The sequence below is a fragment of the Stegostoma tigrinum genome, chromosome 23 (assembly GCF_030684315.1).
Source record: "Stegostoma tigrinum isolate sSteTig4 chromosome 23, sSteTig4.hap1, whole genome shotgun sequence".
NCBI classification, from domain to species: domain Eukaryota; kingdom Metazoa; phylum Chordata; class Chondrichthyes; order Orectolobiformes; family Stegostomatidae; genus Stegostoma; species Stegostoma tigrinum.
In genome coordinates, this window is record NC_081376.1 from 30,549,602 (window position 1) to 30,573,056 (window position 23,455).

The 23,455-nt window shown below is 41.8% G+C and overlaps 1 protein-coding gene across 6 annotated transcripts in view; it reads right to left on the reverse strand.

The window, feature by feature from the left end:
* Nucleotides 1-23,455, reverse strand: part of LOC125462329 (ankyrin repeat and fibronectin type-III domain-containing protein 1-like) — a 753,498-nt gene that overhangs the window by 297,928 nt on the left and 432,115 nt on the right. For 2 of the 6 annotated variants that reach the window (XM_048552260.2, XM_048552256.2), the window contains exon 1: nt 10,349-10,532. The exons of 2 other annotated variants lie outside the window; for them this stretch is intronic. The gene's annotated coding sequence lies outside the window, so the exon portion shown is untranslated. Of the gene's footprint in view, nt 1-10,348; nt 10,533-23,455 lie in introns of those variants that run through there. 2 more of the 6 variants (XM_048552261.2, XM_048552258.2) reach the window with 2 other exon arrangements.

The window sequence follows — 23,455 nt, forward strand, 5'->3', positions numbered from 1 at the left end:
ACAGAGAAGATGGTAAAAGCGGGGGCGGTGTGGTATTGTTGGTCAAGGACAGTATTACAGTTGCAGAAGGAATGTTTGGGGACTTGTCAATTGAGGTAGTATGAGGAAAAGAGAGTTCACCCTGTTGGGAGTTTTCTATAGGCCTCCGAATAGTTCCAGAGATGTAGAGGAAAGGATAGCAAAGATGATTCTTGACAGGAGTGAGAGAGACAGGGTAGTTGTCATGGGGGACTTCAACTTTCCAAATATTGACTGGGAACACTATAGTTCGAGTACTATAAATGGGTCAGTTTTTGTCCAGTGTGTGCAGGAGGGCTTCCTGACACAGTATGTAGACAGGCCAACAAGGGGTGAAGCCATATTAGATTTGGTACTGGGTAATGAGCCCGGCCAGGTGTTAGATTTGGAAGTAGGTGAGCACTTTGGTGATAGTGATCACAATTCTGTTATGTTCACTTTAGTGATGGAAAGGGATAGGTGTATACCACTGGGCAAGAGTTATAGCTGGGGGAAAGGCAATTACGATGAGATTAGGCAAGATTTAGGGAGCATAGGATGGAGAAGGAAACTGCAGGGGATGGGCACATTAGAAATGTGGAGCTTATTCAAGGAAAAGCTCTTGTGTGTCCTAGATAAGTATGTACCTGTCAGGCAGGGAGAAAGCTGTAGAGCGCGGGAGCCGTGGTTTACGAAGGAAGTGGAATCTCTGGTCAAGAGAAAGAAGAAGGCTTATGTTAGGATGAGATGTGAAGGCTCAATTAGGGTGCTTGAGGGTTACAACGTAGCCAGGAAAGACCTAAAGAGAGAGTTCAGAAGAGCCAGGAGGAGACATGAGAAGTTGTTGGCGGATAGGATCAGGGTAAACCCTAATGCTTTCTATAGGTATTTAAGGAATAAAAGAATGACGAAAGTAAGATTAGGCCCAATCAAGGATAGTAGTGGGAAGTTGTGTGTGGAGTCAGATGAGATAGGGGAAGCGCTAAATGAATATTTTTCAACAGTATTCACTCTAGAAAACTACAATGTTGTCGAGGAGAATACTGAGATACAGGCTATTAGACTAGGTGGGATTGAGGTTCACACAGAAGAGGTATTAGAAATCCTTCAGAAGGTGAAGATAGATAAGTCCCCTGGGCCGGATGGGATTTATCCTCAGATCCTCTGGGAAGCCAGGGAGGAGATCGCCGAGCCTTTGGCATGGATCTTTAACTCGTCATTGTCTACAGGAATAGTGCCAGATGACTAGAGGATAGCAAATGTGGTTCCCCTGTTCAAGAAGGGGAGTAGAGACAACCCTGGTAATTATAGACCAGTGAGCCTTACTTCAGTTGTTGGTAAAGTGTTGGAAAAGCTTACAAGGGATAGGATTTATAATCATCTAGAAAAGAATAAATTGATTAGGGATAGTCAGCACGGTTTTGTGAAGGGAAGGTCGTGCCTCACAAACCTTATTGAGTTCTTTGAGAAGGTGACCAAACAGGTAGATGAGAGTAAACCGGTTGATGTGGTGTATATGGATTTCAGCAAGGCGTTCGTTAAGGTTCCCCACAATAAGCTATTGTACAAAATGCAGAAGAATGGAATTGTGGGAGATATAGCAGTTTGGATCAGAAATTGGCTTGCTGAAAGAAGACAGAGGGTGGTAGTTGACGGGAAATGTTCATCCTGGAGACCAGTTACTCGTGGTGTACCACAGGGGTTGGTGTTGGGTCCACTGCCTTCTGTCATTTTTATAAATGACCTGGGTGAGGGCGTAGAAGCATGGGTTAGTAAATTTGCAGACGACACTAAAGTCGGTGGAGTTGTGGATAGTGACGATGGATGCTGTAGGTTGCAGAGAGACATAGATAAGCTGCAGAGCTGGGCTGAGAGGTGGCAAATGGAGTTTAATGCAGTCAAGTGTGAGGTGATGCACTTTGGTAGGAGCAACCGGAAGGCGAAGTACAGAGCTAATGGTAAGATTCTTAGTAGTGTAGATGAGCAGCGAGATCTCGGTGTCCATGTACACAGATCCTTGAAAGTTGCCACCCAGGTTGACAGGGCTGTTAAGAAGGTGTATAGTGTTTTAGCTTTTATTAATAGAGGGATCGAGTTCCGGAACCAAGAGGTTATGGTGAAGCTGTACAAAACTCTGGTGTGGCCGCACTTGGAGTATTGTGTATAGTTCTGGTCACCGCATTGTAAGAAGGATGTGGAAGCTTTGGAAAGGGTGCAGAGGAGATTTACTAGGATGTTGCCTGGTATGGAGGGAAGGTCTTACAAGGAAAGGCTGAGGGACTTGAGGCTGTTTTCATTAGAGAGAAGAAGGTTGAGAGGTGACTTAATTGAAACATATAAAATAATCAGAGGGTTAGATAGCGTGGATAGGGACAGCCTTTTTCCTAGGATGGTGATGACGATGAGCACATGGGGGCATAGCTTTAAATTGTGGGGTGAAAGATATAGGACAGATGTCAGAGGTAGTTTCTTTACTCAGCGAGTAGTAGGGGAATGGAACGCTTTGCCTGCAACGGTAGTAGATTTGCCAACTTTTGGTACATTTAAGTCGTCATTGGACAAGCATATGGACGTACATGGAATAGTGTAGGTTAGATGGGCTTGAGATCGGTATGACAGGTCGGCACAACATCGAAGGCCGAAGGGCCTGTACTGTGCTGTAATGTTCTACGTTCTATGTTCTTTGGTGTATCATAATTACTCCCGGTAAATGATTTGGATGTGAATATACAACAAATGATTAGTAAGTTTGCAGATGACACCAAAATGGCTGGTGTAGTGGGCAGTGAGGGAAGTCATCTCAGAGTACAATGGGGCCTTAATCAGATGGGCCAATGGGCCAAGGAGTGGCAGATGGAGTTTAATTTAGATAAGTGCGAGGTGTTTCATTCTGGAAAGGCAAATCAGGACAGGGCTCATACCCCTAATGGTAAGATCCAAGGGAGTGTTGCTGAACAAAGAAAGCTTGGGATGCAGGTGCATAGCTCCTTGAAGATGGAATCATAGGGAAACAAGGTAACAAAGAAGGTGTTTGGTACACTTGCCTTTATTGGTTAGTGCATTGAGCATAGGAGCTGGGATGTTATGTTCTTGCTGTGCGGGACATTGGTTAGGTGACTTTTAGAACATTGTGTTTAATTCTGGTCTCCTTGCTATAGCAAAGATGCTGTTAAACTTGAAAACATGCAGAAAAGATTTACACAGTTTGTTCTACGGGGAGAGGTTGAAAAGGCAGGGAGTATTTTCCCTGCAGCATTAGATGATAAGAGATGGCCTTGTAGAAGTTTAGAAAATCATGAGGAGCATAGATAGGGTGAAAAGCCAAGGTCTTCAGGGTAGGGGAGTCCAAAACTAGAGGGCATACATTTAAGGTGAGAGGGGAAGTATATAAAAGGAACCTAAGGGGCAACCTTTTCTCGCAGAAGGTAATGTGTATGAAATAAGCCGCTAGAGCAGGTGGTGGAGGCAGGTACAATTACAACATTTAAAAGGCATCTGGATGGGAACATGTACAGGAAGAGTTTAGAGGGATATGGGCCAAATGCTGGCAAATGGGACTCGATCAGTTTAGGATCTGGCATCTGGTCAGCATGGCTCCCTCAAAATACTAAGGAGATGAGGCCTCCTACTAAGAACCCTTTCTTCTCCTTATCCTCTTTGCTATCTCTGCTCCATCTCCCTTTGTTGCTTCAGCGCATATAGCACTGAGACTACAACTCTCGTAATTGGGATACAGAGGGGTGCTCACAGCACTTACAGTAGCAACCAATGTTGTCTCAACATCCAGCACCACATTCCTTGCAAATTTCACCAAACTTTATGAATTCTATCACCTAGCACTTCCAGAAACTCAGCAAGAATCAGCAAGAAGTAAGAAGCACCTATCCTGGAAGCTAAGTGATGATTCTATAGACAGCATTAATGTGGTGGGGGTGACTTGTAACCCTCTGCTGAATGCATGTTTGGCAATGTATATTTAAAGTAGGGAGTTAACTAGAGCAGCAAGGTCAAGAGGACAGTCATGGTCTGACCATTTGGAAGAATGAGAGCAGTTCTGGACCCTGTACCAAGGGAAGGGTGCAGTGGCATTGAAGGGAGTCTAGAGGATGAACAGCTTGTCATATGAGGACTCTGGATCTACACTCATTGGAGGTTAGAAGGATGGGATTATGGATCTGATTCAAACTTACAGAATATTGAGAGGCCTGGATGCAGTGGACTCCATAGAGAAGATATTCCACTGGGACCTAAGGGCAGTGCCTCAGAACGAAGGGATGAACACTCAGTACTGAGATGAGGAAGAATTTTTTCACAAAGACGGTGGTTGATCTGTGGAACTCATCACCTCAGAGAGCTGTGGTCTGAGTCATTGAGTGTATTTTCAACAGCGATAGATGGGTGCCTAATTGGTAAGAGGTTTGAGTATTACAGGGAGAAGGCAGGAGAATGGGGAAGTGAATGGTGGAGAAGACTCAACAGGCTGAATGGCCAAATTCTGCTCCTGTGTCTTATTGAACATTGAACGTAGAAAATTTAACAGTACAGCCCAGTGCAGGCCCTTCGGTCCACAATGCTGTGCCAACCTGTTATCCAACTAAGATCAATTTACCCTGCATACCCTACATTTTACAATCCTCCACGCGCCTATCCAAGAGTCGCTTAAAACTCTCTGAAGTATCTGACTCTACTACCACAGCTGGCAGTGCATTCAACATGCCCATCACTCTCTGTATGAAGAATCTACCTTTGACATCTCCCCTTCACCTTTCTCCAATAACCTTAAAATTATGCCCGCTCATAACAGTCTTTTCCACCCTGGGAAAACATCTCTGACTATCCACTCTGTCTATGCCTCTCATCATCTTGTAAGCCTCTGTCAAGTTACCTTTCATCCTTCTTCACTTCAATGAAAAAAGCCCTAGCTCCCTCAACCTTTCCTCATAAGACCTGCCCTCCAGTCCAGGCAGCATCCTGGTAAATCTCCTCTGCACCCTCTCTAAAGCTTCCACATCTTTTCCAGTAATGGTGACCAGAAGTGAAGAAGGGTCTAGACCTGAAACATCAGCTTTTCTGCTCCTCTGATGCTGCTTGGCCTGCTATATTCATCCAGCTCTACATCTTGTTATCTCAGAATATTCCAAGTGTGGTCTAACCAGAGTTTTATAGAGCTGCAGCATAACCTCGCGGCTCTTAATCTGAATTCCCCTGCCAATGAAAGCCAACACACCATACACCTTCTTTATAGCCCTATCAATTGGGGTAGCAACGTTGAGGGATCTACAGACTTGAATCCCAAGATCCTGCTGTTCCTCCACACAGCCGAGAATCCTGCCATGAACCCTGTATTCAGCATTCAAATTCAACCTTCCAAAATGAATCACTTCATACTTTTCTGGATTGAATTCCATCTGCCGCTTCTTTACCCAGCTCAGCATCCCGTCAATGTCCCGCTGCAACCTACAACAGCCCTTCACACTATCCACAACTCTACCAACCTCCATACCATCAGCAAACCTACTATCCCACTCTTCCACTTCCTCATCCAAGTTATTTATAAAAATTACAAAGAGCAGAGGCCCCAGAACAGATCCCTGCAGCATACCACTGGTCACCGAGCTCCAAACTGAATACTTTCCATCTACTACCACCCTCTGTCTTCTATTGGACAGCCAATTCTGTATCCAGACAGCCAAATTTCCCAAAATCCCATGCCTCCTTATTTTCTGAGTGAGCCTACCATGTGGAACCTTATCGAATGCTTTGCTAAAATCCATATACTCCACATCTACTCCTCTGCCTTGTCACATCGTCAAAGAATTCAATAAGGCTTGTGAGGCATGACCTGCCCCTCACAAAGTCATGCTGACTACTTCTAATCAAACTGTGCTTTTCCAAATAATCATAAATACGATCTCTCAGAATTCTCTCCAATAATTTGCCCACCACAGAAGTAAGACTGACTGGTCTGTAATTTCCAGGATTACCCCTATTCCCTTTTTTGAACAAGGGGATGTCATTTGCCACCCTCCAATCATCTGGTACTACTGTAGTGGACAGTGAGGACACAAAGATCACTGCCAAAGGGGCAGCAATCTTTTCAGATAGTTTCCCATAGTGACCTCAGGTATATCCTGTCTGGGCCGGGGAGTTATCTATCCTCGTGTTTTTCAAAATTTCTCGCACATCCTCCTTCCTAACATCAACCTATTCGAGCATATCTGCCTGTTTCATGCTGTCCTCACAAATATCAAAGTCCCTCTCACTAGTGAATATTGAAGCAAAGTATTCATTAAGGACCTCCTCTACCTCCTCTGACTTCGCACACACGTTCCCTCCACTATCCCTGATTGGCCCTACCCTCACGCTGGACATCCTCTTGTTCCTTACAAAAGTATAGAAAACCTTGGGGTTTTCCTTGATCGGAACTGCCAATGTTTTCTCATAACCCCTTCTAGCTCTCCTAAGTCCATTCTTCTGTTCCGTCCTGTCTGCCTTAGAGACCTCTACAGCCCTGCCCGATGCTTGCTTCCTCAACCTTAAATAAGCTTCCTTCTTCTTCTTCTTGACTAGGTGTTCAACACGTCTTATATTCCAAGGTTCCTTCACCCTACCATCCCTTCCTTGCCTCAGTGGGACAAACCTATCCAGTACCTGTGGCAACTGCTGGCTAAACAACCTCCACATTTCTATCGTACATTTTCCTGAGAACATCTGTTCCCAATTGGTGCTCCGTAGTTCTTGCCTAATCGCACTGTAATTCCCTCTCCCCCAATTAAATACCTTCCCATACTGTCTGCTCCTATCACTCTGCATGACAATAGTAAAGGTCAGGGAGTTGTGATCACAATCACCAAAATGTTCACCTGCCGAGAGATCTGACACCTGACCTGGTTCGTTGCCAAGCACCGAATCCAATATAGCCTCCCCTCTAGTCAGCCTATCTACGTGTTGAGTCAGAAATCCTTCCTGGATACACCTGACAAAATCTACTCCATCCAAAACTATTTGTACTTCGGAGGTACCAGTCTATACTAGGGAAGTTGAAGTTGCCCATAACAACAACCCTGTTACTTCTGCACCTTTCCAAAACCTGTCTCCCAATCTGCTCCTCAGTATCTCTGTTGCTATTGGCTGGGGTGGGGGGAGGGTCTATAGAAAACTCTCAGTAGAGTGACTGCTCCATTTCTGTTTCTGACTTCCACCCACACTGACTCAGTGGAGAAACCCTCCTCCTTCTAGATCTATGGCTGTATGGGCACTATGCATTCATTATGCACGGATGTAACATCCACACTAAATCTGAAATGGGCATCTGCAACATGAATGCCTTTTATTGACCAGATAAGTACTTACAGTGCAAAAGCTATCTGTGTCATACAGAGATAGAGGGAACTGCCAATGCTGGAGAATCTGAGATAACAAGGTGTAGAGCTGGATGAACACGGCAGGCCAAGCAGCAACAGAGGAGCAGGAAGGCTGACATTTCGGGTCTGGACCCTTTTTCAGAAAAATATTTCTCATTCATTTCAATTTTTCAGCTTAGAAAAGGCTCAACTAGTTAAGATGCTCAATAATGTCAACTACAAGTCTGAAGTGTAATAGAACTGAAGTACACTGGCTAATTCAACCAAATCATTTCAGCCTACCATGCTCTCGCCATTGTATTAGTAACAGTATAACTCTACAATCATTGCTGCTTTAAATGAACAACTTAACTTCATTTCATTCTGGATAAAGCTCAAAAATACACATTCTCATTCTTACTGTGCTGAAAACATGCCAGTCTACCCTTTTTCATCTTCCAGCATTCTTACTGTGTTGAAATGAAAATGTATCACATTGTCTGCCACTCCAACACATTCTCTTCTAAGCCATCAGAAATGGAGATTCATCTTTTTTCTATATTTTTTTCAGCCGCAGATGCTGAGCAGTATATCCTTTAACCTTAATTCCTTTCCTTGCCTCCCTCAAAGATATGCTTAAATTTTGCAATCATAAGAATATTTAAGAACAGTGATTTAAATGTGGCAGCACTGTAAAGAGATAAACAGAAATATAACAAATCCTTCATCCACAGTATTCAACCAGGATATTTTTTTTCTCTACAAAAAGACATTCTTCTAAAACAGGAGACCTGATTCGGCACTCCCACTTTCTCGGGGGAGCCATGCACTTTGTGAATATCAGGAAGAATGAAGAATTTAAACACAGAAACAGATCTGGTGTTTTATAGCTTAGACACAATGTTGGCAGGCACCTTCTCCTGTGTAGGGATGGGTTCATAAGTGTAAGTATGTATGCATGTGCGTTTATGGGTCTGCAGAAATGTGCACACAAGTGTATGCACATATGGGCGCATGTATCAGGGTGTGTGTATGTGTGTGTGTGTTTTTGTACATGCATATGTGCTTGGGGAAGCGTGTAAATTTGCATGTATAATAGTGCGCGTACAATTATATGAATGTGTGTGTGGGTGTATACAGTTTGATATGTATTCGAGAGCAGGTAAGAAATCTTATTTGCCATTAAGTGACTGCTGATCTCACAGTAGAGGTTCATTCATGAAAAATGGTAATTTGAACAATGTCCTGAACAGTGAAAGATACATGTAAAATCCAACTCGGGTCAGGAGTTTGTACATTCGGAAGAGTGATGAAAAATAAATCTACACTATCAATGTTTACAGGCAATCATGATATGCCACTTAATATTTTCACTGTAAACATCTGACAATATTTTCTTTTCATTGCCTGTGTTTCTAATTTCCAGCTTCAATAAGATTTTTTGACAACTACCAACATACTGGAAGACTATCAAAAGTGCAGCAAAGGGCTAAAAGTGTGATGCATCAAGTGGGGTTTCTTTTAGAAACTGAATAATCTATTTAATGGGAAATCAAAATGTTCACGGAAAATTAAAGTCCACAACAGGCCAATCTGTTCTCAGCCAATATTTTCCATGTACATTTTGGAAGTCCAGATCAGGTGCAATTTGATGAATGCTTCCTTAAGCAAAGTACATTTATTTATTAATAAATGCATTCACAAGCATAGAAGTGGAAACGCACACATATAGACACACAGAGTATGAACTCATGCACTTAGGAATGTACAAGCAGAAAGAGGCACATGCAGACAGAAATGCACTTGCTTAAACACAGCTGTACACAAATGAAACAAATACACGCTCACACATGAACACAAACAGACACAGAAATGTACACAGTATATATACCCATATAATTGCCACCACACAGAATTAGATATTTGCAAGTACATGTATGCATAGTTATTGCCAAAATGATACAAATATACAACAGAAACACACGCTAGACACCAGACACTAGACACATAGAAACAGACACAAGCAGTGGCGCGTACAGACACAGAGACACACATATACAATAGAAAGACACACCCATAAAAAGTACAGACGCTGACCCACAAACAGAAACAAACAAACACTCAAAACAAAATGGACTAAGGCAAACACAATATATATACAAATTGTATATACAAGTATGCACACAGAAATAGTCACACACAGACATAAATACAGATACAGGCATGCACACATACAGGCTGACATGTACATAAATACAGACAGATGTACGCACATAGTCAGACACACCTAGAGATAGACATGCAAACATACAAACAACAGAAACACACAAACTTCCGAAATGTACATGGAAAATATTGGCTGAGAACACATACACAGAAATAGGCAGACACAGACGTACCCACTCAAAGACAAAGACACAGAGAGATAGAAACATATGCACAGAAATACACAAGGATACAAAAAGCAATGCACAAACCCACTCTACACACAGAAATAGGAACACACATAGGTACAGACCACACACAGAAATACACACACATGCACTCAAACATTCACGTACAATGCAGACATAAATACACAGACAGATAGATATCAGCATGTATACACAAAAAAGGAGAAATAAACAGTCACACTGAATAGGCACACATGCATTCACTTACAGACACATGCATATACAGATATGTCAGATTCAGAAACAAAAATTACACACACAGATACATACAATAGATATACACAAACACAAAAATAGATCCCAAACAGAAACTGACCCACAATCATAGATATACAAATGTATATAAATACATCTAGAGAAACAAATTAATATACAAATTCAAAGTTGCATATAAACACAAAAAGTATATGAATATGTATGCGCACATGACTTGTATGCATTTGTGCACACACATGCACATAGTTGCAATGCTCAGATAGCCACATGGAGACATATACAGTTGTGAGTGCAAGCCATATACACACAAGCCATGTGCATGTGCACGGGCACACATACCTTTACACAACTTAAGGCAGCAATAAATCAGATCACTCATGAGCAAAATCTTCCACAGATCTACAGTGCTAACCTCTATCCTGTCACATTTCCTACTTTTGGTTTAGTAACTAGTCCCTTGGTACTGTGAAGAGCTGTCACCTGCCAGGAACTGCTCATTCTGTACAGCAAAGCACAACATAGCACAGCATGCTTGCACTGTGTATTCCCAGGAGCAGCCCAGTAATTCAGTTTTTTTGTTGTACTTTGAATTGTGTTGCCAGGCAATATCTTGGCTAATTCCTAGCAGCGACAACTTGGCCAGAATACTAATCAGTATAATTCGATCCTATCAGGTTCTTCCATGTGAGGTCACGTGAGAGCTCCCACTCAAAGTAAATTGTTCATTCTTTTTAACTTTCTCTCACTCTTCATCACTGTCAGTACTCTGTAACCATCCCCCCCCCCCATTTGTGGGCGGCACTATGGCTCAATGGTTAGCACTGCAGCCTCACAGCACCAGGGACCCGGGTTCGATTCCAACCTCAGGCAACTGTCTGTGTGGAGTTTGCACATTCTCCCCGTGTCTGCGTGGGTTTCCTCTGGGTGCTCCGGTTTCCTCCCACTGACCAAAGATGTGCAGGCTAGATGGGTCGGCCAAGCTAAATTGCCCATAATGTTCAGGGGTGTGTGGGTTATAGGAGGATGGGTCTGGGTGGGATGCTTCAAGGGGCCATGTGGGCTTGTTGGGCCGAAGGGCCTGTTTCCACACTGTAGGGAATCTAATCTAATCACCCACCACCCCTTCCCCCACTTTGCACAATAGGTCACCTTAATTATGTAATAATAAAAGGGTATTGGCCCATTGAACTCAGCCACAGCTGCTGAATATTCTGTTAATGACTACCCACCAATTTCATTTCCTTCTATAATCCATGTATACTGTCCACTATCGTGGATTCTACCATTCACGTAATCTGCTTCAAGTATCGACATCTTCTCATAACCAACGCTGTCAAGACAGAAATCCTTTTATCTTATTTGGTTTGTCTACACATCTTCTCAAGTTCTCTGCTCCATTTCACAGTACCTCCAACCTCCACCCGGAGCAGAGGGAGGAATAGACCATCCAGCCAGCATAGGGATCATGTTCCATGCTGTTAGCACCATCTGATCTATGTTGATGAAAAAGCTAACGACCCCTGCTTTGATTTCTTACCAAAGGATTGTTTTTGCTTCTTTTAAGCTTTATCATACCTCCAACTTTACAGAACAGTCACTCAGAAGGACAACTGCAGGAAGTACAGACAGAAGGCAGCAAGCCCAGGCAAATGTTCCCGGGATACATCAGGATGGACTGTCTATTACGTTCACCTGCAAGAGGCCACTAGAAGCAATGTTCATAACCAGTGGAATGAGGTGGTAGTGGTACTAGGTGTTGCAAAACCTTAATGACCTAACTGGTGCAGGAAACATTACAGAATAGCCGCCTTCCCCTTTTCACTTTGGCAGCAAGAGTCTCTCCACTGATCAACTGGAATAATAAACTCATTGACAGTGTGTGTTCTTCGGTAGCTCGCATTCTGCCACAAGAAACAGTGCCTGCAATCCCTTCACAAGCTTTTCCTGCATACGGTCCCTTAATACACCCAATGTTTCATTTTGGAAGCTCTCTTTACCCACTTGCCCTTCTAGCTAAGAAAGTGTGGAGCTGGATGAACATAGCAGGCCAAGCAGCATCTTAGGAGTGCAAAAGCTGACGCTTCGGGCATAGACCCTTCATCAGAAAAGGGGGATGGGGAGAGGGTTCTGAAATAAATAGGGAGATAGGGGGAGGTGGGTCAAAGATGGATAGAGGAGAAGATAGGTGGAGAGGAGAGAGATCCTCTGAGGTTTGTCCGGAGGGAGGAGGGTAACTTCTTCAGGTTAGGCATCTCTGGAAGAGGCTTCGCAGTGAGCTTAAAATTGTATCAGAGATAATGGGAATTGCAGATGCTGGATTTATTTTCAATTATAACTGTTAGTCTTGTAGCAGGATAAACAGGTACTGAGATCCCAGGAGGGACAGGCACGAATCCAGACATAAAAGAACTGACAGCTTCAATTACCAGGCAGAAAATGTTAGTAAATTGCAAAGAAGATGTGTCGCTGCTTTGATGGGAATCAATTCGTATCTGTCCTACCACAATATCCCAAAGTACAAAAATAAAACAAAGAACTGTAGATGCTAGAATTCATAAACAAAAACAGAAATTACTGAAGAAACTCAGCAGATTTGGCAGCATCTCTGGAGACAATGCAAAGTTTACATTTTGGATCCATTTCTGAAGAAGTATCACTGGTCCCAAAAATGTTATTATAGAACATAGAACATAGAACATAGAACATAGAACATAGAACATAGAACATTACAGCAGCACAGTACAGGCCCTTATTGTTTCGGATTTGAACTGTCTGTAAAATTGGAAACCTACCTCCACTCCATTCTCTCCCCCTTGGTCCAGGCACGCCCCCACCTACCTCCAGGACACAAAGCATGCCCTCCACCACTTTATAAACTTCCAGTTCCCTGGTCCCCAGCACTTTATCTTTACTAAACTAGTCCTCATCCTCAATTCTTCCTACTTTCTCCAAATCCAGGGGGTTATCATCAGCACTCACATGGACCCCAGCCTATTTGTCAGTTATGTCAAACAATCTCTCTTAGGTACATACAGCGGTACTGATGCCCAACATCAATGATTGTATTGGTGCTGCATCCTGCACCCAGGTGGAACTGGAGCAGTTCATCAACTTTGCCAACGATTTCCACCCCATCCTCAAATTCACTCAAATTCAACACTGAGTTCTCCAATTTCAAACAACCTTCCCACCCATTCACCATCTCCCTTTCCAGGCCCACCTCTTTCCTTCCAATCCTGCTTCTGACCCTTCCTTCGAGCCACCAACCAGATTCTGCCCTCCCATTGACCAACCAGGTCATAATTACTACCAGTGTCCATCTGTCACCACCATTCCGCTAGCCCCCCCACCATCTCTCCTTCATCTGTAGCTCCCCCTACTCCCACATCCAGTCCTGAAGAAGGGTAATATCTGAAATGTTGCCTTCTCCTTTCCTCCAGATGCTGCCTGGCTCGCTGTGTTCTTCCAGCCTCCTGTTTGTCTACCTTGGATTGTAGCATCTGCAGTTTTTTTTTTGTTTCTGGAAAGCTTATTTGCTGCATTGTTTAATGCCTATTCTTTGTCAAGTTCTCACTGTCTTTTTGCTCTAACTTCCATCATTTTGTATCTTTTGAATTTTCCCAGTGATCTCTCTCACTCTCTTGACAGAATTCTTAAATCACTATCCTATTGGCACCAACACGTGCATGATGACTCTTCATACTTCAGATGTCCTCATATCAGCATGCCTCGTGTATCATATCTCAATTAATCAGTTTAAGCTCCACAGCTGTCTCAATTTAAAAACTTGCAGTTTGCAAATAGCTTTGTCATATTGTTTTATCTCAGGGCACAGCATATATCCCCATGTTATAATATCTGTCACTCATGGTACAATGGCATCAAATGTTTTCTGGACCAGTAGTCAATACTTAATTGATACGGTTATGATCACAGCCGATGTTATTATTCAACAAAGCAAGTCCCGGACTGAAACCTGGCTTGACAGACCATATATTATTTTCGTTTCATTTAACATGTTTGTTTTTCACTGAAATATAATCACATAAAGCTGCAGATTTGGCTTTAACAATAAAACAGAAGTTCGATACACAAAAAATTAATATGAAATGGGGAGAAACAAAACTATTTATAATTCGGTACAATTTGAAATTTTTCAAGACACACAGCAAAAATAACATTCCATTTAGCTCAAAGCTACCACTTTACAGTGAACACAAAAGAGATACAATTCACTTTCCTACTTTCTCTCTCTATCTGACGTAACTATTTATTTCATGATCTTAAGAGTTCTAGCCATTTTCTTATTATTCACATAATTGAGTTTAAACTTTCTTAACTTCAAATAATCCCCATCAGATTTCTAACCCAACACTTCTGACATGGAATTTCCAAACTAAAACCCTTATACTGAGGTAACCTATTTCTTAACTGTTATGAGGTATCCTTTCTCCAGGAGCGAAAATAACATTTATAGTCCAGACACCCTTCTTCAGAACAGAAGGGTCTGAGAAAGGGTCACTGGACTAGTTATGTTAGCTCTGCTTTCTCTCCACAGATACTGTGAGACCTGCTGAGTTTCTCCAGCAATTTCTGATTTTGTTTCAGGTTTCCAGTATCTGTAGTGTTTTGTTTGATTTTAATGATTAATACATCTCAAACACATAGATCAAAACTAGTTCAATATCCAAAATCTAAAATAAGTTACGCTAATATAGATAAATCACACACCTAAAGAAAGAAAATGTATCTATGAGACATTTTCACTATCTATCAAAAATTATCTGAACACTACCTCAATGTCACAGTAACAGTAATAACATATTAACATTAAACACACAATGAATGACTGTGCAACTACACTTTACAAACATCCGTGGTCATCACAGCGCTCAGTTTCCATAATATGTGCTCTCGACATATTAGCATCTGTAAATTTCCTTTTCCAAACACATAATAATTTTCAAACATTATTGTTGGAGAATTAAGTTCTGTCAGAGCAACTATAAGTTTTTATCTTGAAATGTTTTCAAATATATCAATAGATTGTGATCCATATGAATAACAGTATCTTTTAATGTTGGTGATGTATGGTTTAAAATGATGTACAGCCAACACAAGGGTCAAAGTCTCCTTTTCAATCATTGAATATTTTGATGATATGTAGTCAGTTTCTTTGAAAAATAATAGATAGGCCATTCAATCCCCAACACTGATGTCATTGACATCAACAGCCAGTTTGAATGTCTTCTCAGAATATTGTGCAACTGCAGATGTCAGCACAGCTTTAAAATAGTCAAAATCATCTGACATTCCTGCAAATATTCAAATTTTCTGTTGTTGCTCAGTGGAACGAAAACCCACACTGAACACTTGAGGTATCTTTTATTGACCTCCTTTACTCAGCCAAAGAACAGAACTGTTGCTTCTGACTCCCAAAGCAACAGTTAGAGTATATTTTATAGTATCAAGGTACAATAGAGCACAGTGTTCACATGATCCACTGATTACACAAGAGATTACATCTAAATTTGTAAAGCACAATTGATATAATATCCATTTTTGGTTAGAATTCAGCCAATCCTTGTTCTTGGTCACCTGTCTAGTCTGTTAACCAGGGTTCTCTCATGCTCTGCATGCCCAGACTTGATTGTGCTATGCTAAACCTTGTTGTTCAGAGTTTTCTCACCCTTTGTGCTTGCCTGGACATGTTGGCACTACATAGTCCCTTTCACTGCCTTTCTTCAATAAATTTGTTGGAGTTGTCTCAACAATGCTGAAGTTCACAACAAGTCAAATAAAATCTACTCATGCCAACATATCACAAACTTGGGCTTTTTATCTTCAACACAAGAAAATCCAAAAGAGCCCTTACTTATGTGTCTCTAGGTGCCAATTGGCTTTGCCCCACCTTGTCACCCATGGTGGGTCACTTTGCTTTGATAAATTCTCTGTTAGCCAAATTTATAAACAAATTGGATGTTAAAGCTGATCAAATAGTTCAGCCAAGTTGTGTAAATGCTCTTCCCAGGTTTGGCTACAAACAACCACGCGTCAATGTAAACCATGCAATTACAAAGCACTTCAATGACTTTATCCGTTACTTGTTGTACCATTTGTTGTGCACTTTTTGTTTCAAATGGCACGTCTTTGCATTGATAAACTTCATAAATGTTATAAAAGTTGAATTTCTTTTCTTTATCAATCACTGAAACTTCACATTATTCTTTCTGGCAAGTTAATTTTGGTGACAAGTTACCAAATTAATTTAATGCAGTCCTCCTATGCTAGAATAGGATATCAGTCCATTTTGGTTACCATGTTGACTTCGTGATGATCGAGACTGTATCTTTATGATCCACTTGGATTCGCCACCATCACAATTGATGAGTTTCAGCTAGTATGAATCCGTTCAATAATGTCACTGTTCATCATTAAGTTAATTTTCACTTCAGTGAATTTTTCTGGCTTGAGTCCATAAGGATACTGTTTTATAGGCAGCATATTCCCAAATTTACCTCCATGAACAGGCAAAAATGTTTTTCCTTGCATCTTCCACAAACTGATTTAAGATTCTGCATTAGGTTGTGTAAGATACTTTGATAGCTTTCCACAAGGTAAAATATTATGCTAACCTTTTAAGCACATCTAAATGATCCAATCTGATTGTAATGGAGTCAATTTATGAATTTTAAATTTGATTCATCCTCCAACTACTCTAATATTTTTGTTTCACGCCCTACTTCTTTCCCTACTGTAAATATACTCTACTGTTTATCATGCCTGTCATAATAACTCTGCAATATATCAATATGTCTCACTCAATTTTTTTGTCCAGACTTGTCTGGAGTATTCACTACATACATTACATAATTGAGTTTCCTTTTGGTTTGAATTCAGCAAATCCTTGCTCTTGGTCACCTGCCCTGTCTGTTGATCAGGGTTGTTTCATGCTGTGTGCCCAGACTTGCTTTTAAGTGGTTCCCCAGAGTCAGGTAACAACATGGGCAACACGATGGCTCAGTGGTTAGCACTAGTGCCTCACAGCACCAGGGACCCAGTTTCGATTCCAGCCTCAGGGGACTGTCTGTGTGGAGTTTGCACATTCTTCCCATGTCTGCGTGGGTTTCACCTGGGTGCTTTGGTTTCTTCCCACAGTCCAAAGATTTGCAGACTAGGTGGATTAGCCATGCTAAATTGCCTGTAGTGTTCAGGGATGTGTGGGTTATAGGGGGATGAGTCTGGATGGGAGACTCTGAGGGTTAGTGTGGGCTTGTTGGGCTGAAGGGCCTGTTTCCACACTGCAGGGATTCTATGAAACACTAACATCTTACCTCCAGGAACAAAATATTGAACTTTGGCATTTTTATAAGCTCTAGTTTTCTTTGTTAGTTAAGAACTCTTCAAATGTTTTTTGGCCATACATCCCTTGGTCAGTTTCCTTCTGAAATGGGCTGGAAATTTAATCTGAGTTTTGAATTATTATTTTTCTTTAATTATTTTAAGTGGACCCTCATCTTGTGTCTGCACTTGAGTTCAAAAGGATTAAACATTGTAGATTCTTTTGGAATTTCTTTGACAGCAAATGCAACAAGGGATTCTCTTATCCCAATCATTCTGATATTCTTGACTGTAAAATCTCATCACAGTTTTCAAGTATTGATGCCATCTTTCCATATAAATGTCAGTATAAATTGTTTGGGAATAAAAAATAAACACATTAATCACTTTTTGAACTTTTGCAACATAGAATTTGCATTTCAATCTGATTGAATTACTTTGGGCAATCCATATCTTATTTTAAAAGTTGAACAAAATTTCCACTAGAGCTATTGCAGTAATTTTCTCCCAAGGCACTGCTTCAGGAAATCTTTTGATCCATAATCATTGGTTCCCATTCCCGATTTTGGGTAAGGATCCAACACAATCTATTAGACTCACTAAATGGTTCTTTAAAAGTTGGTACTACATTAAAACTGCAGCTTAATTGATGACAAATTAATTTTCAAACCCCAAACACAGAAACCAAATTCACACGCCACTAACTCAAAATTCAAGTTATGAATTAAGTTATACAAATATGTATAAATCACATACTTTGAAACAAATTAAGCCAAGTACCTGTTCTGGATCATTTCAGACTAATTCAAATATTCTGATAAAGGTCATCAACCTGAAAAACTAAATCTGATCCCTCCCTGTAAATGTTACCTGACTTCATCAGTACTTTTATCATTTTCTATTTACACTATTTCGAACAAGCGCAATATTCTACCCTGGTTTATACTGGGTTTGTTGAAAAAACATCCAACTTATGTATTTAGAAACAGCAAACACTAAATCTGAAAAGGCTTCCAAACAATTCATTTGTTCTCAAAAACTAGCATTTCTCTCAATGTCTGAACATAAATATAAGAACATTCATCACACAAGTAAATCACAGCACTGATTCAGTAACTAGTGGTTTTCTGCAGGGACCAGTGCTGGAACCTTTGCTGTTCGTAACATATAAGAATGATCTGGAGGAAAATGTAGGAAAAATTTGTGGATAACATCAAAATTGGCGGAGTTGCAAACAGTGGGGAAGATTATTAAAGGATAGAGCAGGATATAGATAGATTGCAGATTTGGACAGACAAATGGCAGATGGACCTTAATCCAGACAAGCAGAAGTCTGCAAAATTATGAGAAGCATAGGTAGGATGGATAGTCAGAGGCTTTTACCCCAAGTATGAAAAGGTCAACTACAAGAAATCACATGTTCAAAGTAACGGGGAGAACGTTAAGGGAGAAATGCGGGGAAAATTTTTCACATAGAGGTTGGTGGGTGCCTGGAACACACTGCCAGTAGAGGGGGTGGGAGCAGACAGAAGAGCAGAACTGGCTGAACTGCCACATCCTTTTGGGCATGATGGGCTGAATAGCATCCTATGTTTCAGAGATAACGGGAACTGCGGATGCTGGAGAATCCGAGTTAACAAAGTGTTGGAGCTGGATGAACACAGCAGGCCAAGCAGCATCTTAGGAGCACAAAAGCTGACGTTTCGGGCCTAGGCCACTGATGAAGGGTCCAGGCCCGAAACGTCAGCTTTTGTGTTCTGAAGATGCTGTTTGGCCTGCTGTGTTCATCCAGCTCCACACTTTGGTATCTAGCATCCTATGTTTCTTGTATTCTAATATATTGTCTTCACACATCAGTTCCTACGATATTCCCTTTATTTGTTTGCCACCACAAAACTTATTTGCAGTCACAATCCACCTCAACCAAACTGAAATATAATGCAATAAGCTAGCGAAGCCCATTAAGAGCACGAACTTTTCTTCAGCTGTGCGGCTCCCAGAGCGGAACTCATAGCATCAGTAATGACAATTGACGTGTGGACGTGAAAAAAATGGGGCAGATGCTGAAATCAACTGTCAGAGAAGCACACACAAGGTAATGCAAGCAGAATGTGAGAATGACTGTCAGTGATTCTGCAATTGACCTCTTGATCATAATCTACATATCGAAAGCCATGGTTCTAGTAGATTTAGCACATGTATATAGTGGATATCTAACAACTGTCTACACAGGCAGTTCACATGCACTGGAAATATCTGGAGGCATTGCAAGGCCTCAGAATCCACCTACAGTTGCATATTCGCAAGCCTAACATAAGGACCAAAATGAACAAGCACAAGTATGTTGATAAAATGCACTTTGCTCTTTATGATGGTTCAAAATTTCCATCTATTGGATTTGCTTGCTAACATGATCACACAGTCTTGCTTGAATTCAAACTACAAAAACGTTTTTTAAACTTATGTATGAGTGAAAAGCTGGCTTGTAACAAGTACAATAGGATTCTACCTCATGGCCTCCTATGTTCACACGTGAATCGTCTCAGACCTGTAAAAGTGATATCTCAACAGACATTGTATGACTGGTTCCATACAATGCATTGAAAAATCATTGAGTGAACTTTTACAGCCAATTCTGGAGTTTTCCATATGCATGATAAAGGCTTCCTTCTGATTTGCTGAGACCATATGCAATCTGTATGTTAACAGCAATGTCTTGTCTATGTGCTCACTCAACATTATTAGCTTGCTGCTGAAGGAAGTCACAGATATTTATGCCAAATCTCTATAACATGGTAATATATACATGCATACAACTCATGTCATCAAAGGTGTGGTCATGGATACCCATTTGGGCCCAAGTTTATGCCTGTCTCTCTGTGGGATACATGGAACATTCCTTGTTCCTGTCCCACTCAGGCCCCCACTCACATATCTTTCTCCAGTGCATTAACAACATCATTGGTGCTGTTTCCCTCAATTGTCCAGAACTGTAAAAGTATAACAATTTTGCTTCTAATTTCCACCCTGCTCTCATCTTTACCTGGTCTATCTCTGACTCCTCCTTTCCCGTCCTTGACACCTCTATATCTATTTCTGACTATGAGCTGGCCATCAATATCAAAAAAAAACCCATTGTCTCTCACAATTACCTTGACTATACACCTTCACATCCAGCTACCTGTAAAGACTCTATTCCATTTTCCCATTTTCTCCATCTCTGTCACATCTATTCCAATGATTCCAGCTTCTGCAGGGGGACCTACAAAATGTCCACAGTGGTTGACAGGGCCCTCAGTGGTGTTCGACCCATCTCCCACACTTCAGCCTTTGCTCCTTCTCTTCCCTGCCACATCAGCAATACTGTTCCCGCAGTCTCAGGCTTGGTGCAGTATTCCAGCAAAGCTCAGCACAAGCTGGAAGAACAGCAGCTCATTTTCTGCTTGGGACCCTGTAGCCTTCTGGACTCAAAATCGAGTTCAATAATTTTAGAGCCTTAGCACTTTCTCCCCTGTCCTTACCCCCACCCCCACACTTCAGACCTTGTCATCACATAGGCTGCTACCACAAACAATCCATTGTCAGCTACTAACGGTCTGTATTAGCAGTTAATGATTCTCCCAGCCTAACCTTTTACCCATTCCTTTGTCTGCCCAACTGCTTTTCTCTAACCCCCTCGGCTCCAAATCCATCTATTGTTTACTCCTCACTACTCCCCCCACTCCATTTTCAGCATATATAACCAACCTTTTCCAAGCTAAAATCCATTCTGAGGGACGGTCACTGGATCCAAAACGTTAACTCTGCTTTCTCTCTATCAATACTGCCAGATCTGCTGAGTTTTTCCAGCAATTTCTAAATTTATTTCTGATCTCCAACATCTACAGTTCTTTGGGGTTTTTGAATAATAAAATTTTACTGTGATATAATGACCATAGAATGTGATAATTCCATATTATGGGAGGCTCCGCTGCTCATTAACTAAATTTTTACTTACTGTCATCTGTCCTGTAAAATCATAGAACATAGAACAGTACAGCACAGAACAGGCCCTTCAGCCCACAATGTTGTGCCGACCATTGATCCTCATGTATGCACCCTCAAATTTCTGTGACCATATGCATGTCCAGCAGCAGTCTCTTAAATGACCCCAATGACCTTGTTTCCACAACTGCTGCTGGCAACGCATTCCATGCTCTCACAACTCTCTGTGTAAAGAACCCGCCTCTGACATCCCCTCTATACTTTCCTCCAACCAGCTTAAAACTATGACCCCTCATGCTAGCCATTTCTGCCCTGGGAAATAGTCTCTGGCTATCAACTCTATCTATGCCTCTCATTATCTTGTATACCTCAATTAGGTCCCCTCTCCTCGTCCTTTTCTCCAATGAAAAGAGACCGAGCTCAGTCAACCTCTCTTCATAAGATAAGCCCTCCAGTCCAGGCAGCATCCTGGTAAACCTCCTCTGAACCCTCTCCAAAGCATCCACATCTTTCCTATAATAGGGCGACCAGAACTGGACGCAGTATTCCAAGTGCGGTCTAACCAAAGTTTTATAGAGCTGCAACAAGATCCCACGACTCTTAAACTCAATCCCCCTGTTAATGAAAGCCAAAACACCATATGCTTTCTTAACAACCCTGTCCACTTGGGTGGCCATTTTAAGGGATCTACGTATCTGCACACCAAGATCCCTCTGTTCCTCCACACTGCCAAGAATCCTATCCTTAATCCTGTACTCAGCTTTCAAATTCGACCTTCCAAAATGCATCACCTCGCATTTATCCAGGTTGAACTCCATCTGCCACCTCTCAGCCCATCTCTGCATCCTGTCAATGTCCCGCTGCAGCCTACAATAGCCCTCTATACTGTCAACGACCCCTCCAACCTTTGTGTCGTCTGCAAACTTGCTGACCCATCCTTCAATCCCCTCATCCAAGTCATTAATAAAAATTACAAACAGTAGAGGCCCAAGGACAGAGCCCTGTGGAACCCCACTCACCACTGACTTCCAGGCAGAATATTTTCCTTCTACTACCACTCGCTGTCTTCTGTTGGCCAGCCAATTCTGTATCCAGGCAGCTAAGTTCCCCTGTATCCCATTCCTCCTGACCTTCTGAATAAGCCTACCATGGGGAACCTTATCAAATGCCTTACTGAAGTCCATATACACCACATCCACAGCTCGACCCTCATCAACTTTTCTAGTCACATCCTCAAAAAACTCGATAAGGTTTGTGAGGCATGACCTACCCCTCACAAAGCCGTGTTGACTGTATTTGATCAAGCCATGCTTTTCCAGATGGTCATAAATCCTATCCCTCAGAATCCTTTCTAACACCTTGCAAACGACAGACGTGAGACTTACTGGTCTGTAATTGCCGAGGATTTCCCTATTTCCTTTCTTGAAGAGAGGAATTACATTTGCCTCTCTCCAGTCCTCAGGTACGACTCCAGTGGAGAGCGAGGATGCAAAGATCTTCGCAAGTGGCGAAGCAATTGCATTTCTCGCTTCCCAAAGCAGCCAAGGACAAATCTGGTCTGGGCCTGGCGACTTGTCAATCTTAATGTTTGACAAAATTTTCAGCACATCAGCTTCCTCTATCTCTATCCATTCCAGCATACCTGCTCTTCAAAGGTTTCATTCACTACAAACTTCATTTCTTTCGTAAAGACAGAAGCAAAAAACTCATTTAGGGCTTCCCCTACCTCCTCAGACTCCACACACAAGTTCCCTATGCTATCCCTGATCGGCCCTACTCTTTCTTTGACCATTCTCTTATTCCTCACATAAGTGTAAAATGCCTTTGTGTTTTCCCTGATTCGTTCTGCCAAGCCTTTCTCGTACCCCCTCCTGGCTCTCCTCAGACCATTTTTGAGCTCCTTCCTTGCCTGCGTGTAATCCCCTCTAGCTGAACTTGACCCTAGCTTCCTCCACCTTATGTAAGCTACCTTCTTCCTTTTCACAAGAAGCTCCACGGCTCTCGTCATCCAAGGTTCCTTTATCTTACCCCTTCTTGCCTGTCTCAGAGGGACATATTTACTCATCACTCGCAACAACTGTTCCTTAAACAGTCTCCACATGTCTATAGTTCCCTTACCAT